The sequence below is a fragment of the Staurois parvus genome, unplaced genomic scaffold (genome assembly GCF_062004578.1).
Source record: "Staurois parvus isolate SC_StPar_1 unplaced genomic scaffold, SC_StPar_1.0 ptg001196l, whole genome shotgun sequence".
Lineage (NCBI taxonomy): Eukaryota > Metazoa > Chordata > Amphibia > Anura > Ranidae > Staurois > Staurois parvus.
This window is the reverse complement of record NW_028318992.1, coordinates 183,632-202,671: the sequence shown is the minus strand read 5'-3', so window position 1 is coordinate 202,671 and position 19,040 is coordinate 183,632. Positions and strand designations below refer to the sequence as shown.

General features: G+C 38.2%; 1 protein-coding gene across 1 annotated transcript in view; it reads right to left on the bottom strand.

Annotated features, from left to right (window-relative positions):
• Positions 1 to 19,040, bottom strand: part of HEATR1 (HEAT repeat containing 1) — a 387,031-nt gene that overhangs the window by 189,926 nt on the left and 178,065 nt on the right. The window lies entirely within an intron of this gene.

Below are 19,040 nucleotides of genomic sequence, written 5' to 3'. Positions count from 1 at the left end.
TCAAGATGTTGATATTCCCTAAAATATTGTATTACTTTAGAACAATCCCGATCCTCATTCCTACGACTTATTTTCATAAACTAGAGGTGGCTATAAAGAGGTTTGCTTGGAAGGGGAAGAAATCGTGTGTTCCGTTTGTGTCCCTTACCAGACATAAGTCCAAAGGAGGAATAGGTCTTCCAGTATTATCCATGTATCATTATGCATCTATTCTAGACCAACTCCCAGCTTGGTTTGCCCCGACAAACTATGGGCACAAATAGAACAGAAGGTAATCCCCAACAAAGATCTACAGGCGCTTCTTCTAGCTAGATCGGTCACCCCTAAGCTATTAACTACCTTCCTTCCATCCATCACTTCAACCTTGGAAGCCTGGATAATAGGTCTAAATACGGTATTTAATTTATTCCCCAAACATCAAATTAATATCCCACTCTCTGCATATGAACACTTTATTCCAAACCTCAATACTAAACCTTTAAGGGACCTTGGTTTCAATACTTTCACCGATATAGGAAATTCTGTTCCGAATAAAGGACTACACCCTTTCCTGTAGATTAAAGGATATCTTGGGACCAGCCCAAAGACCTGGCCGGACATAGACTAAGTTATGGCAAACTATTAAAAATCCCATTAGATTGAAACATGGAATTTCCTGGTTCTATAAATTTATACATTATAATGACCTAGCTTTACCAAGTTGTGTGGGAAAATGGGTAAGGGACTTACAAAGCTCTTTCACACGTGATGAATGGGAACATGCTATGAGTAGCATTTTGAGTATCACTAGTTGTACTAATCATTGGTATTGCTCCCTGAAACTATTACATCGAAGCTACTTAATCCCGTACAAACTATATAAAATGTACTCTAACGTATACCCACTATGTTGGAGAAATAGTGGTGGCGAAGGGAACATTCTCCATATCATGTGGAAGTGCCCTTGCCTACAGATGTTTTGGCAAGAAATCTTTGCTCTCATCTCAAGGGTGTCGGACACAATGTCTACTCGGACACCGGGTTTAGCCTTACTTAACATTACTCTGAACCTCTTCCAAAGTAAGCATAGAACTATAATAGGTCATATCCTGATAGCCGCTAGACTAGCTATTACCACTAAATGGAAATAATCAAACATCCCTTCCATTTTAGAAGTGACTCAGAGTACAGACACATTATGTATGTGAGAGGGCCTTGGCATTTACTCATCAATCAGTGGGGAAATTTGAAGCAAAATGGTCCTGTTGGTCTGAGATATTCCTGTTAAACAATACTGCTGGATTGACTTGATTGTGAGGTGGTCATCACTAACAATGTGTGTGTTCTGTTTACTTCCCCCTTTAGGGTTGCTCCGTTTCCTAATTTCTTCTCTTCATTCTTACCTTTTGTTTGTTATATGTAGATCTTCATAAGGTCTGGTTCAGGTGGGCCTGTACATCTGGGCTTACTATGACAAATACTAGTAAATCTCTGTTATGCAAGTACAGTATGCCATATTTGATGTTTATTTTGCATATGGTCAAAGGTTATTTCATGTCTGCCATAGCAACTTTAAGACTGTAATTGAGTTGCGGTGTTGATCAAGAGATGTATATATAGTATGTCCTGAACCTTGCATTTGTATTTTTGTACCTTTATAAAAAAACTTCAATTAAAAAAAAAAAAAAAAAAAAGATTTGAAAAGATGTATGCCACTATTGTGGATGGCCCCCTACAGGCCCCCAGGGATGACTTTGTCCTTGGTGTCAACAGAATCTGTTTACCCAGGGAAAGCACTGATTTCTCCTACAATGGCAAATATTGCTTTGTAGATGCCTGGAGTAAAACTGGGAAAAGGGAGGTGCCTCAAAGTTCCAGCATCATCCATTAGTCCAAAGACTTTCTCTGGAGGAAGAAAAACTCTGACCTGAGATGTTTCGAAGACCAGACACAGATACTTCAAATGATCAAACAATTCCAGCAATGCTTTATGAAGATTCATAATCCGCCTTAACCTTTAAAATCCGGAAGCCATATACGCTGACAGAGCTCTTAAATTTTCCTCTATGGGAAATCATCTAAGTAACCTATAATGGAGATGTCATGAGAATACATTAGAGCTAACACTGGGACTAGCACCTTGGTGAAAACTCCAGATACAAAGGAGAGGTCGAAGGGCAGAGCCACAAACCGATGCTAAGGGTTCCCCATAGCAATACACAGTGTTAGTGAGCTGGTAAAGTGGTCATGTTTAGGTAGGCATTGTTAATGCCCACAAAAGCCAGAATGTATGCCTGGTAAAAACAGACAATGACAATCTGGTGGATTCCATCAAAAACATTAAAGGCAATTTTTTTTCCGGACAGAGTGGAAATGAATTAACACACCTATTAGGTTTGTATTGCTGTCTGTGACCCTGTTAGTGAAATTAACCCTCTCTATTTGTCCTGTGTATCATGATCATTGAAAAATGAAAGTTAAAGAAAACCAAATTCTGGGCTGTTCTCAGAAAAGTAATACAGAGGAAATGTTTGAATAGGGACACAAGTTTTGGTGACCTTGGCGTCTGCAAGGAATCCCCTTATTTTGCAAGGATTTCCCTCAGGTAAATCTCCCCAATGGGGCACAGATAAAAATAAACTGATCCGGGATATAGCCCTCCCTTACTCCATCCAAAATGAAAAAAAGTTTTGCCTATAGTTCTACTTTAACATTTGGGGTTTGGGAACAGTGAACAGGTTGGAGTAAAACTTCAAAACCCGTTCTACCACAAAGACCAGTGGCAATGGCACAAAGAGCCATAACACCTGAGGGGTCCAATGGACATCTGCTAGTGTGTGCAGAGACACAGGAAGGATAAAAGTGAAAATGTAAAAATGGGGATACCAAAACCTGTACCCTGACATCTGGAATACAAGCTGTTCAAGGGCTCAAAGATCGACAAAACCTTTCCCCCACCCCAAACTACAGAACCTCCTACAGTGGTATGGTAGCTGAATCAAACAGAGGACCTCCTGTGCACAAGTATATTAGTTTAGTGACAGTTCTTCTGGAACGCCCCGAAATTGCATGTAAACTATGAAGAGAGGGCGCACCAGCATATGATTCTAGTTGGCTTACGTGTTTCTAGGGCTGTACCTTCTTTCTGAGAGTCAAAACCTTTAGGACTCTCACTGCTCAGCTATTTATAAAGAACTGACTGACCATGGCATGAGCCGCCTGGGCCCCCCTTCCTTATCACAGGGATGGTCCACACCTCCTCGAGGCCATGCGGCACAATGGTTGTCAAATTTCCAAGCAAGGAAGTTGTAACACATTACATTTAGTCAATTTGAAACACATATGGAATTTCAAGAAGGGAAGCTAGTGATCATTGCACACGGCCCTGAAACACATATGATTGAGCCATGTTATACATCACAGGGGTACAAATGTTTATGTGTGTTTAAAACAAATAATTTTCACTTTGTATTTTATGTTTTATATTTTTGTAATATTTAAGTTTTGCAAACCATGTTTGAGGTATTAAATGTAAATTATCAGTGCTTATAAGATGCTATTATATAGTTAATATATCTTCACGTTTGAGGAATTAGTTAACACAGCTTGAAGTGTATTTAGTCATTTGATCATTCACCTCCATAGCGCTGTTTTGGTTTATACATTTCCAGTGCAGATGCAACTTAGGGCATCTTCAAAGCATACAGTATGCATTAAATCTGCTTGTCCCCTGTCACATCTCAGACAGAGATGTCCCTGAGCTGTGACACTTGCAATAATTTAGCTGAAGTGCAATAGGTCCTGTGTAAAATACACAGTTGCACAAGTCTGTGTAGGTGATCGCAACGCTAATGTAAGTGTAATTAGTGCCTGTTCTCTTAGTTCTCCCAATAGAGATCCAAGGTCCTCCTCCCAACCTTTTTTGGCCTGTATTTTAGTCTGTATTCATATTTTGTTATAAAGTAGGGGTGTTCAACCTGTGGTCCTCGGAGCCCTCTGATGTGGCCCTCCACCTCAAACTGGATGCAGGAGTTTTAGTGCACTTTCAGAAAATGCACCACACTTGCAAGATATCATAGAAACATAAGGAAAAGAGCAGCTAACCTGCAGGAAAGTCACACGTGCACTGTGCTGCACCAGCAGTGCGGATAAACTGCAGTGCATCTGTGTCAAAGCAGCCTTATAGGGGGCTCAGGAAGATAAGGGCTCATTTACATTTGCGGTTTGGGGGACAGTAAAACCCCATAGTTGAGATGTTCCCCCCCCCCCCTTTCCTAACCACTGGTGTAGCATCGGGGGTCACAATGGTGACCCCGCCTCATGCCTCGGGGGCCCGTGTAGCCTCCCTGTCACATTCTGCTTTGCACTTGGACAGAAAGGGTGGCATATACAGGAACAAATCCTCTCAATTTTCCTCTGAAACCACTGAACGCCGGCTTCTCCTCCTCTCCCTGCCTCAGGCATTTGATGGCTACAGGAGGAAAAAGGTTAATTATTCTATTCAAAAGAAAAAAAAAAGAAAAAAAAAAAAAAAAAGCAAAATTCAGAACCATTTCCTTTCATTGTGGCCCGCGATGGTTACCAAGTCACTGAAGTGGCCCTCACTCCTCAAAAGGTTGAGCACCCCTGTTAAGGAGAATACCATATATAACAATTGTGCGCAATAGGGACATGGAAGTTATGGTCTCCGTCATTTTGTTTTCATGAGCAGTGACCTTCCTCCCTCCCCTCCTTTTGCAAACTGTGGAATTTGTAGCTGTAAGTTAAACTTCAAGAGAGCATCTTAGCTTAACTAAAACACAATAGATGCCAGCGTCCAGACCTGGTCAGAGCTGTAAACAGCTAATTAATCTTGGCAGGATTTCTGTTTCCATGAACCAAGAAAAACTCTTCCCTCTGACCTATTATAAAACAACAACAACTCAGTCAAGCCTGTCACACAGGACCTGTAAGGACATTAAAGCTCTAGGAATGCAGAGCGGGCTATAAAATGTCTATTCCACAATTTAACATTTACACATACAATTCTTAAAACCCAACAGGACACACTAATATTAGGAATATATTTGAATGGAGAATATCATACCGAATAAATCAAGGTCATACAAGACTACCCTAGCACATACGAAAGGAAAGAAAGCAGTCAAATACAATTGGTTGTATACTTGGTGACCTAGCACCCACACCTTAAACCGGATTATTGGTCAGATGATCTGTCCACACCCCTGTGATATCACAGAAAAGGGGACAACAGGACCTGGTAAACAAGCTCTCATTTTAACAACCAAGGAACACCCAAATGAGCCACAGCAATGTTTTTCCTTGGACAATTGGACTCTGCAAGTATTCTCCATTTTTCACCTTTTATTTTTCCGTTGCATTATTGTTGTCCATTTCTTTGGAACATCCTTTTCTGTACATATTTTAATTGCATAGAGGCAGCACAGAGGCTAAATGGTTAGCACTTCCGCCTGGCAGTACTAGGGACGTTGGTTCAAATCCCAGCCACGGCACCACCTGCCTGGAGTTTGCATGTTCTCCCTGTGCCTGCGTGAGTTTCCTCCGGGTAATCCAGTTTCCTTCCACACTCTAAAGACATGCTGGTAGGTTAATTTGATCCGGTCTAAATTGGCCCTAGTATGTGTATGTATGAATGTAAGTTAGGGACCTTTGATTGTATGCCCCTTGAGGGTTAGGGACCGATTTGAATGTACAATGTGTGTGTGTGTGTGTGTGTGTGTGTGTGTGTGTGTGTGTGTGTGTGTGTGTGTGTGTATGTGTGTGTATGTGTATGTGTGTATGTATGTAAAGCGTTGCATAAATTGACGGCGCTATACAAGCACCTGAAATAAATTTTACTTTTTCATTATTAAACACTATTCTGAAAAGTGTTAAAACACTCTCTAGGGCTTTTAATGCAAACTAAAGAAGCTCTGTCTCTTGAAGAGGGCTACTGATAATAATTCTCTGAACATACCTGTCTGTGGGTTTGAAGTATGCACCAAAAACTAAACTTAATACATTTCAAACTTATGTGGATATTCATAAATTTGCCAGAAAATGGTCTATCAAAAGACATTTCATGAGCAAGGTAACTGGTTCTAACAATTTAACCACTAATTCGCATTACTCCAATCTCCATAATGCATCTTCAACACCCCACCACATAAACAATCTTATATTATTATCTTTAAGGAATTAGTAATAAAGGACTTAGAGGCGGTTAAGACCAAGCGGCCTCGTAACTCCAAGGACCTGGATACGGGTCTTAGATCCTTGTTGAATAACAAGGATCTAGTTATAAGGCCTGCCGATAAGGGAGGACATGTAGTCGTGCTAAATAAAAATGATTATATTTCTGAAGCCTTAAACATTCTTGGGGATAAGGATACTTACACCACACTCCCCAAAGATCCACTTATTCCATTTAAACGTACTCTAAAGAGTCTTATCAAAAGCGGATATGAGCTTCATGTAATTAACAGCAAAGAGAAGGATTATTTATGTCCTAAGGCACCCAGACCACCAGTATTTTATTACCTCCCTAAAATACATAAGGACCCTATACATCCCCCTGGTAGGCCCATAATAAGCGGGATCGGGTCCCTAAGCTCCAGAGCTGGAGAGTACATTGACTACTTTCTACAGCCCCTAGTCCTTACTACTCCTTCACACATTAAAGATACTAAACAGATATTAAATGAGGTTAGTACACTTAACTGGAACCCAGAGTCAACAACTTTTTTGGTCACAGCAGATGTTGCATCACTGTACAGCAACATCAACCATGAAGATGGTATGTCAGCAGCTGATTATTATCTCAATTTGGCCGATAACGTTTCTGTTACACATAAAACGTTCATCTTAGACCTTCTGAACTTTGCTATGAGAAGCAATTACTTCTGGTTCAACAATAAATTTTATCTGCAAACCAGAGGTGTTGCAATGGGCGCCAAATTTGCTCCCAGCCTGCCCAATCTATTTATGGCCAGGTGGGAGGAGGACATCATCTATTCCAGGGAATGGCCGGAATTGATATTCTACAAAAGGTATATAGATGATGTCCTCCTGTTATGGCAAGGCGAAGAAACAGCTTTAATCAACTTCTTCGGCACATTAAAAAATAATAATCTCAACATCAGATTCACTTATGAATATAGTATTGAACGTGTGAATTTTCTGGATGCAACCATTATTAATAAAGGGGGACACTGTATTACTGAAGCATACTTCAAACCGTCAGACAGGAATAGCTATATCCCCATCGACAGTTGCCACCGTCCACGGTGGCTGGCCAGTATTCCTAGGAGCCAATTAATAAGGTTAGGGCGCAATTGTACGGAAATTGAGACAAAATCATTAAAGGCTTTTTATTATATAGCCTCCATCGGCCAAACACAGTCAAATACCCTCCAGGATCAATTGCAGAAATCCCACAACTTGCTGTGCAGAGGATGACAGTATGTGTGACAGACAGATCCCAAAATGGCCGCTGGAGTCTTGAGAACGCACAGTGGAAGGGGTGAAACGCGTTGACGCACTTCCGGTCCATTGTTTGAACGTTATACATCACTTCCGGTGAGTGGAACGCATGCGGAGCGGTGCGTTCCAGCAGCCATTTTGGAATCTGTCTGTCACACATACTGTCATCCTCTACACAGCAAGTTGCAGGATTTCTGCAATTGATCCTGGAGGGTATTTGACTGTGTTTGGCCAATGGAGGCTTTGGTTTTGGAGAAAGGAGGTGGAAGAATCATCCTAGTCTGGTGTGGTGGAATGGAGGTCTGGAGGCTATAATAAGAGGGGGTGTAGGATACCTAAAAGGCTTACTATTCGCCATAATCTGTAAGTAAGCTTTATTTTTATATATATATATATATATATATTTTTTTTTTTTTTTATGGACACATTAATTTTGGACACTTTAAATCAAAATGAGTTTTTCACTTCATTCCTTTATTATGTGAAATTTGTTGGGTATTGTTTTGTGCTGTTTATTATATAATTTTTAAAGATTATGAGATAGCCGCTTTTATTTCTTGTAATACACGTTACGCAGTATATCTCCTAGAATGCCCGTGCCAGAAGCAATATATAGGCCGGACCACCAGGAGACTACGTGATCGTTTTCGAGATCACGTGTACAATATTAAAAGAGGTTTCCGCGAGCATTCTCTATCAAAGCACTATAGGGAGTTCCACCACAGGGATCCCTCCTCTCTCAAATTTATTGGGATTGATGTTATACAACATCAATGGCGGGGTTCAAATTGAAGCAGACAGGTCTCGCGTTTGGAGACTAAATGGATTTTTGAGATCAAATCCATGACCCCTTTGGGCCACAACGTGGAATTAGATCTAAATTGCTTCATCGATAACAGTTGAACCCCACACATGGTTAGACTATATACATGGTATTACAACACCAGGACCATCTATTTGAGATATATTGTGTTTTATCATGTATTTATCAGGTATTTTGCATATATATGTAAATATGACTATATTGGATTTTCTTATATTTAATATTTTTTGGTTTTAAAATGTATGATATATTTTATGTCATATTAGTATATTTTAATCATATTTCATTCGTCAAAATACATGTATTATAATTGTTTGTATGGTATAGCATCAACAAGCATGTATTAGTTCTATAGGAGACACCAAGAAAATGGCTGGCCGTGTTTCCCATGCATGTATATTAATATATACGTCTCGGGTTGCTTGATCTCTTATTCAGGTTACTTTCCAGGGGTGGCTAGGAGCTATAGCTGTCATTCGATGTATTAATTACCCTAGTTTGGTACGGGGCATGTCATGCCTCTCCACCCTAGAGGCTAAAATCTCCATTAAAATGGCGGCCGCGCGGCTAGCGCATGCACAGTTTGACAGGACTTTCCAACCAGCAAAATGGCGGCCATTTTAGAATCGGGAAAATCACCAGAAATATTGCGCCCGCGCATGCACAGTACACCTGACTTCGGCAAGATGGCGCTGGCACAATTGGGTGCATTTTTTTTACTATATATATGAGCAGTGTGACGTCTGGCCTGCATGGCATCACCCCTACAGCAGACGTGTGTTTACACAAAGCGCGTCTAGAAGGAGCCCTTTCACGCCTTGACGTCACACCGCCGATCAGGAGGTCCAGCGGCCACCTATTGATTTCTACTGGTCAGTGCTTTTTAGGTGCTTTTACCATTATCTACAGGCAGCTTTCTACCCTGAAGTATATATCATGTGTGTACACTTTACATAATTTGATTTAATACATTGTTTTAACAACCTTACTACACTATGAGCACCTTTATTCTCTACACCTGACACTGAGCCTCCACACCTCAGCCCCAGCATTTCAGGCACCTGTGCAAACTTGAGAAGATAGTACGTCATGACCAGACCCGTACCCCTCTTACACGCCATGGATTGACCACCAGAGGATTGCAGGACCAGGCAGCACTTATCCAGCACCCTCGGTTACATGGGATCTTGACATGCGCATTAGGATTGCGCTTCTGGTGAGTAGGCAATCTATCCATATCTTTACATCAGGATAACGGACCATACCTGCATTATTTGAAGCCACCCATAATTTGTGGACTATCTACTTCACATATTATTGCAGTATTGAACATTTGGCAATATTTATTTACTCATCTGCTTGAAATAGGCTTAACCTGTTTATTACTCCTTGTAGCGCTGCACTCTCCATTGCATTGATACCTGTCTGTGGTGACAGTGTATTGCAGACGTTTATGCTAAAATCATAGTGTTCTTGCCAAGATTGTGAGTTTCCTCCTCCTTGGTAAAAAGGCACTGGTGGCAGATTAAAGGGTTAATTGTGCTGCTAGTACATAGATTGTGGTCCCGCGAGCTAGAAAATCTTTGCCACTCTCAACTTCACCCTGTACATTGTTACGCAAGTGACAGTGTGGTGTGAGATCGGCTGGTCCTTTTTCATGAGTTGGTGAGAAGGGTAGGGGTCAGCAGTGTTCATCACACCATACAACTGAGAGCAATTCTAGAGCTAGTGTGTGCCAGCAATGGAAGTATTGGATTCTGCTGTATAAAATTATTTGTGGGTGTGAGCCTGGGCTTCCAAAACATACCTAGGTTGTAAGTATTGAAAGACTGTCACGAAAGACAATTCTCTTGTTGATTTCTGTATTTTAACAGTGCCCACATACAATTTATGCACGTATTTAATACCCTTCTCATACCACAACTTAAATCCCCTCAATTTATGAATTTCTTCATAAACCAAAATTAGACCACAGAGGAGTGTATCGTGTAAATCCTGTAATGCACAATATATCTAATTACTTCCCATATGTTATTAAGCAGAAGTAGCACTGAATATTCGCACTGTAGTGCAAATGCTCCAGCTTCCAGTTGGGAAATTAGGGGGTATTCAGTAAAACGAGAATACTCTGTATAGAATCAAACAAATCCTCTGTACACCAATCTGAGGACTGCTGAAGTGGTGATGCTATAAAAAATAAATTTTGGCATGTGGGACTGCTAGACATCCTGCACCCTTAGGCAACTGTAGGGTGCCTCTTTCACCAAATAAAGTCCCTAAACAGTGAGTCAATTTTCTTATATCATTTTTGGGGAACCCACACAGATGAATTATGTAGTATGTATATGAACTGAGGTGCCCTTACCATGTTAATGAGATTAGTTTTTCCTATAAAATGTAAATGGAAGTTAGCAGTAGCCAGTATACTTATTTTTAAATTCATCTAAAGACATGCTGGTAGGTTAATTGGCTCCTGTCTAAATTGGCCCTAGTATGTGTATGTATGGATGTGAGTTAGGGACTTTAGATTGTGCGCCCCTTGAGGGTTAGGGACTGATGTGAATGTACAATATATGTATGTAAAGCGCTGTGTAAACTGATGGCGCTATATAAGTACCTGAAATAAATAAATCTAAAACTGAGGACAAGCTGAGGTTTAAGTACATCAGTGAGTGTTTGGAGAACTCCTATGTATGTAAAAGTCAGCTAATTTAATTTGAGAAGCTTTAGCAGGTAGATTTACTGTTAAAGGATCTAGTGGGAGTAATACAGATTAATCCAAAAGTAGATAAGTGACATCCCTGGAGACATCACGTGTTATTGTGACGCAACATGTTGGACTAGAGCGTGGTGACACATGGACACACATGGACGGCAGCCATCTTTGGACTCCCTATGAAAGCACCCTGACTGTGGGTTATACAGTTCATGCCTGGTGGGTCTATGACCCGATTTTAATGTGCGAGTAGGTCTTTGGCATTTGTGTATGGTATAATAAACTTTACTCTATTACACTATGGTGGCTTTTTCTCCGATTCCCTGTTTATGAGCCATTGGGAGAGTGGAGGAGTTTTGTGAAGGTGCCTTACCACTGTAATGGTTGATCAACCGTGGGCTGTGTGGAAGCTAATCCTGTGTCTATCCAGAGAGTGAAATTCATCCCACCTGGGGCTAACTGGTGATTTGTTATGCCTTATGACTCCTTGAGGGTCAAAGAATGGTGACAGATGGTCTGATGCGCTTGAGCACGTATTTATTTTCACAGTCAAAGATAGATTCATCACAGTTATACGTTTGGGACATTGTGCTATATGATTTATGAATATTGTTCATTTATGATCAGTTGTGTTCAAAATAATAGTGTGTTGAAAAAAGTGAATAAAGTTCAAAATCCTCTAATAGCTTTTATTTCCATACACACACATGAATTGGGAACACTACACATTCTATTCCAAATCAAAACATGAAGAAAAATATATCAAATTTGTGTTCCTCTAAAAAAAATTTAAGAAAAGTGAATATTAGACTGTTCAAAAAAATAGCAGTGTTTGTATTCTTCTTTACAAACTCAAACATTCACTATATAAACTGAAAAATGTTTGAAGATTTTGCTTTCCTTTGAATCAATATTTAGTTGTATAAGCACTGTTTCTGAGAACTGCTATAAATCTGTGTTGCATGGAGTCAACCAACTTCTGGCACCTGTGAACAGGTATTCCAGCCCAGGATGGTTGGACTACATTCCACAGTTCTTCTCTATTTCTTGGTTTTGCCTCAAAAACTGCATTTTTGATGTCACCCCACAAGTTTTCTATTAGATTAAGATCCAGGGATTGGGCTGGCCACTCCATAACGTCAATCTTGTTGGTCTGGAACCAAGATGTTGCACGTTTACTGGTGTGTTTGGGGTCGTTGTCTTGTTGGAACACCCATTTCAATGGCATTTCCTCTTCAGCATAAGGCAGCATGACCTCTTCAAGTATTCTGATGTATTCAAACTGATCCATGATCCCTGGTATGCAATAAATAGACCCAACACCGTACTATGAGAAACATCCCCATATCATGATCCTTGCGCAACCATGCTTCACTGTCTTCACAGTGTACTGTGGCTTGAATTCAGTGTTTGGGGGTCGTCTGACAAACTGTCTCCGGCCACTAGACCCAAAAAGAACAATCTTACTTTCATCAGTCCACAAAATGTTGCGCCATTTCTCTTTAGGCCAGTCAATGTGCTCTTTGGCAAATTGTAACCTCTTCAGCACGTCTTTTCTCAACAGTGGGACTTTGCAGGAGCCTCTTGCAGATAGCTTGGCTTCACATAGGCGTCTTCTAATTGTACCAGTACTCACAGGTAACTTTAGACCTTCTTTGATCTTCCTGGAGCTGATTGTTGGCTGAGTCCTTGCCATTTTGGCTATTCTTCTATCCATTTGAATGGTAGTTTTTCGCTTTCTTCCACGTCTTTCAGGTTTTGGTTGCCATTTTAAAGCATTTGCGATCATTTTAGCTGAGCAGCCTATCATTTTCTGCACTTCTTTATATGTTTTCCCCTCTCCAATCAACTTTTTAATCAAGGTACGCTGTTCTTCTGAACAATGTCTGGAACGACCCATTTTCCTCAGAATTTCAGAGAGAAATGCACTGTAACCAGCATGTACAACATTTGCTGCATTCCTTCCTTAAATAAGAGCAATAATTGCCACCTGTTTTTCAAAGAATGAATGACCTGACTAATAGAACTCCACACTGCTATTATTTTGAACATGCCCCTTTCAATTAGTGATTCAATTACACAGAATCAGCAGCATGCATGTCATGACTGTTGGGTCTGTTGGATTTCTATTACTCTACTACACCTGCTAGTAAATTATTTCCATGTAGAAATATCATTTCTACCAAAAACAGTGATTGATTAGGTTAGTGATGTATGACTGCTATTATTTTGAACACAACTGTATTTATATTTTGTTAATATTTATTTCACTTATATCCCCTATCACTTATATTTATTCACATTCTTGATGGCATGATTTTGGGCTACATATTAGGTGCACCACTGTATACCTATATATTTATTCATATAATTTATGTATTCACCCATTTAATATCGAGTCATTTATTTATATTTTTGATGTCTATTATCACATAGTATTAGCGCTACACCACCTTATCTACTTATGTTTCATCCATTCTAGTTAGGTGTCAGCAGCTTCTTCATTTTTATATCTTTGGCAGCGCATGAGTCCACCCCCCTTTATTTAACCAATTCAATACCAGGCAATTTTACACCTTCCTGCCCAGGCCATTTTTCAGGTTTCAGCGCTCCCACACTTTGAATGACAATTGCATGGTCATACAACACTGTGCCCAAACTAAAATTTTATCATTTTCTTCACACAACTAGAGCTTTCTTTTGGTGGTATTTAATCACCGCCGGGGTTTTTATTTTTTGCTAAATTAACAAAAAAGGCCAAAAATTTTGAAAAAAAACAAAAACACATTTTTCTTTGTTAGAAAAGTTTACAAATAATTGTTCTTCATAAATTTAGGCCAAGATGTATTCTCCTACATGCCTTTGGTGAAAATAACCCAAATTAGGATGTATTTTTTAGTTTGTAGGAAAGTTATAGAGTTCACAAACTATGGTATAGATCTGAATATTGATCAATCCTGAAGTACTGACAGTCAAGCTAATTTCTTGAAGTCCAAGAATGTCAGAATAGCACAGATATCCCCCAAATGACCCCTTTTTGCAAAGTAGATAGTCTGACGAACTTCATAACAGGCATGGCGAGTTTTTTGAAGTTGTATTTTTTTTGTCATAATTTCTCGTAAAATGAAAAAATAAAAAAAAATTATTTTCACTATTTTTTTTTTTTACATACTGTCACCAGTGCAGTACAGCATCATCATATAACTAGCATGGCGGTGATCAGGGACACTTACTGGTGACAGTGTGAAAAAAACAAAAATATTTTTTTTTATTTTAAATTTTTTATTACATTTTTTTTTCTTTTTTTTAAGATTTTGTTTTCATATTTCACTATGTCCAAAGTAGTACAATGTTACCATAGTAACATTGTATTACTTTGGGGAAGTGATCAGTATTTTTTTTTTACACAATTTGCTTATAGCAAAGAATTACTTTGCTATAAGCAAGCATTTACCTGAATGAAATCGATTCATTCAGCTTTTTTTTTTTTTTTTGACATGTGCATGTGATTAGCTGTGACCATTCACAGCTAGACACTAGTATACAATGGATGACATGAATGAAGCCATCAATTGTATACAACGGTCATGTGACCTGCTGTGATTAGTCACAGCAGGTCACATGGTACCGGCAACGGGGCCGATACTGAGATCTGTCATCGTCCGTGTCCGAGGTACACGGCCGGTGACAGATTGCGCAGCTGCGCGGTTTTGCAAGCACACGAACTGCGCATGTGCGGCCTCCCGGAAAGCTAGTGCATTTTTCCGGATGCCATACGGCTATTGGCCAGGCGTCAAATGGTTAATACAGATGAATCTAACTTATGCAGACACCTGACAACTCCCCAAAGTGTGCTATTAGTTGTATTAGGGAAGACAGGGTATCCTGGGTATTTCCAAAAAAGAGTAATGCATCGTCTGCATACAGGGTAATTTTATCTTCTCTAGACCCTTGTTAAAAACCCACTATTGTTGGTCTAATCGCTATTTCTAGGGGCTCCACTGCCAAGGCTAACAATAGCGAAGACAGTAGACACCCCTGCCTTGTTCCTCCTTAAATTAAACATTGTTTAGAGAGTGCATTAACAATTCCTATTCTAGCCTGCAAAGAAAAATATAATTGTATCCATTTAATAAAGTTGGGTTGCTGGAACTATTCTGGGCTCACAGAATTAAACCGTAAGGCCTGACCTTATCTCTACATTATGTCACATGGAAAAAATATATATAATGGCGCCTATGGAAAGAGGAAAAAATTATATATAAATCACTTATTATGATATACCAGCTGCAAAAATCCACCATAAATAAAGTGTAACAATTATTACAAAAAATATTTTGCGCTAGTAAATATAAAAATAAAAATATATCCGTGAAACAAAAAATATATATATATATACTTAAATAATATTTAAATGAGAAAAAGTTCAAATAAATAGTCCACACTTAAGAATATATGTAACACAAAAAATGTGCACAAAAATGTCTAAATGTGACAACCACCACCAAAAAACTAAAAATCACCAGAGCTATAAAACAAAAACATGTATTGCTCTGGGAGCGATAATATAATGGTAAGTTATTCGTAGATATATCTTCAAGAAATTATATTCTGCAGGACCCCGATCCACATAGACCAATTTCAGATGGAGCAAAATACTTTCAAATTATCATCAAGGAAATCCACTTCTCCAAAAAAGCCACCCTTAATCGTATCCAAGGAAGAAGATGCCAGACACTCGGAAGAAACAAAAGAACTTCATGGTGCAGTATTATTAAAAACCAACTTCCTTTATTAGGTACTCATTGCACTTAACTCAGGAGGTGTCCCAGCCGACACCAGCGTCAACAGCATACAGCAATCACAGAAAACGGACCCAGCTACTCAGCACATGCGCAGTAGCTCGTAGGAAAACGTAATGACGTCACATCAATCAAGCTCCGCCCTACGCGTTTCGTCATCGACGTCCTCATGGAGCGGATGGATGTGAGACGTTGCAACCTCATTAAATATGCACTGCACAGGGAACGATCAGCTGGCATCAATGGGGAATCAAGCAGACAAGCCGCCCCATGGATGACAGATGTCCGCAGATGGTACACAGTATATATAATCTATTTAAACATCATAAAAGGTAAAAGAGAATATATAAGGAAAAATTATAATTAAATAACCAAATAAATAAATAAAATAAATAGATATACAATTAAAGGGCCAAATACCCTCCAAAACTATATCTCAAATACTCATCAGAAAAATTTAAAGGGCCAGTTATACATTAAAACAAAAATAAAGGGGAACTCTAATAATACAACAAAAATATACAAAAAATATATACAAAAAAAATATAAAATTAAGTCACAAAAATATCACCGTTAACAGGCAAGTATATAAAATTAAAAATTTGTGAGAAAATTTAAATCTATATCAACATTTAACCCATAAGGCTGCAAAGAATTTAATTCATAAGTCCAAAACGTCTCTTTTTTTGGATATTTCATTAACCAAATCCGAGCCCCTCCAATGGGGTTTCACCATCTCAATCCCATAAAAGGTAAGTAGGCTTGGATCACAATTGTGTACTAATTTAAAGTGTTTTGATACGCTATGTTTATCGAATCCTTTTTTTATATTTCTTATATGTTCGCCTATTCTTGTTTTTAAACATCTCCCAGTTCTTCCGATATATCTAAAATGACACGGGCATTCCAAAGCATAAATCACGTGTTGAATTACATGTAATTAAAGAATTAATATTATATTCTTTTTTAGAAAATGAAGAACAAAATGACTTCCTTTTTTTATTATTAATGTCCTTTACGGTCTTACATACTTTCCAAATTTAAAGGGATTTTTTCCTTGTAGGAAGTGTAAACAGATCGATCTTTTTCGGGGGTTCGATGACATTATGGGCCAATCTCGTCCTTAAAGACCTATTTTTTCTGTAAATAAATTTCGGTGTCTTGGGTAAAGGTTTATTCAATATATCATCTTTTAATAAGATAGGCCAATATTTTTTAAAAATTCGTTCAATGTTCTTATATTGCATATTGTAATTAGTGATAAAAGGTACATTATTTTCAAATCCCAAATGGGCCTATTTCCAAGAAGCATCTCCCTGTCTCTATTACTTATCGAATTTCTTTCCTTGACCAAAAAACTCCTCTCATACCCTCTCTCTATAAATCTCTCAATTAACACCTCAGTTTGATCAAGAAAATCTTTATTGTCGCTACAATTTCTCTTTATTCTGGTAAACTGACCTCTTGGGGTACTATATAGCCAATTAGGATGATGTCCACTAGATGTAGGTATGTAGCTATTTTTATCCACTTCTTTGAAATAAGTTTTAGTAAAGATTTGACCATTATCTTTATATAGGATCAGATCCAAAAAATGTATTTGCTGAAAGTCGCTAGTAACAGTGAATCTCAATCCATAACGGTTCATATTGATATATTCCATAAGAGAATCAAGCTTTTCTTTGGATCCATCCCATAACATTATGTCATCTATAAACCTCTTGTATAGCGCCATCTCTGGCCATTTGTTGAAAATATTTTCTTCCTCCCATTTATCCATTACTAGATTTGCCACACTGGGAGCATACTTAGCTCCCATAGCAACACCCTTACATTGCTGAAAAAAGGTATTGTTATACCAGAAGAAATTATTATTCATCGCCAACTCCAGTAATTCAACAACAAATTTCATCTGTGTTCTTTTTAGAAGTGATTTATATTTAAGGGCCTATTTGACCGCATTAATTCCATCAGTTTGATTAATGTTAGTATATAATGATTCTACATCTATAGTCACTAACATACAATTATCAACATTATGTAATTCTTTAAGAATGTTAATAAGATGTCCACCATCCCTTAAAAAAGCCTTATTTGTCATAACAATACTTTGTAGGAAGGTATCAACATATTTACCAACCCTTGCAAATAACGAATTAATCCCACTCACAATGGGCCTCCCCGGTGGTTTCTCTTTATTTTTGTGTATTTTTGGTAGGTAGTATATAGTAGGTATTTTAGGATGTTTTATCAAAAGGTATTTGGCTTCTTTTTCAGTCAGTACACCCAAATCTTTTCCTTTATTAATAATACACTTAAGTAATAATTTAAGTTTCTTAGTGGGATTTTTTGTCAAAATGTTATGGGATGACATTATAATGTTATGGGATGGATCCAAAGAAAAGCTTGATTCTTTTATGGAAAATATCAATATGAACCGTTATGGATTGAGATTCACTGTTACTAGCGACTTTCAGCAAATAAATTTTTTGGATCTGATCCTATATAAAGATAATGGTCAAATCTTTACTAAAACTTATTTCAAAGAAGTGGATAAAAATAGCTACATACCTACATCTAGTGGACATCATCCTAATTGGCTATATAGTACCCCAAGAGGTCAGTTTACCAGAATAAAGAGAAATTGTAGAGACAATAAAGATTTTCTTGATCAAACTGAGGTGTTAATTGAGAGATTTATAGAGAAAGGGTATGAGAGGAGTTTTTTGGTCAAGGAAAGAAATTCGATAAGTAATAGAGATAGGGAGATGCTTCTTGGAACTAGAAAGGCTCATTTGGGATTTGAAAATAATGTACCTTTTATCACTAATTACAATATGCAATATAAGAACATTGAACGAATTTTTAAAAAATATTGGCCTATCTTATTAAAAGATGATATATTGAATAAACCTTTACCCAAGACACCGAAATTTATTTACAGAAAAAATAGGTCTTTAAGGACGAGATTGGCCCATAATGTCATCGAACCCCCGAAAAAGATCGATCTGTTTCCAAATTTAAAGGGATTTTTTCCTTGTAGGAAGTGTAAAGTATGTAAGACCGTAAAGGACATTAATAATAAAAAAAGGAAGTCATTTTGTTCTTCATTTTCTAAAAAAAGAATATAATATTAATTCTTTAATTACATGTAATTCAACACGTGATTTATGCTTTGGAATGCCCGTGTCATTTTAGATATATCGGAAGAACTGGGAGATGTTTAAAAACAAGAATA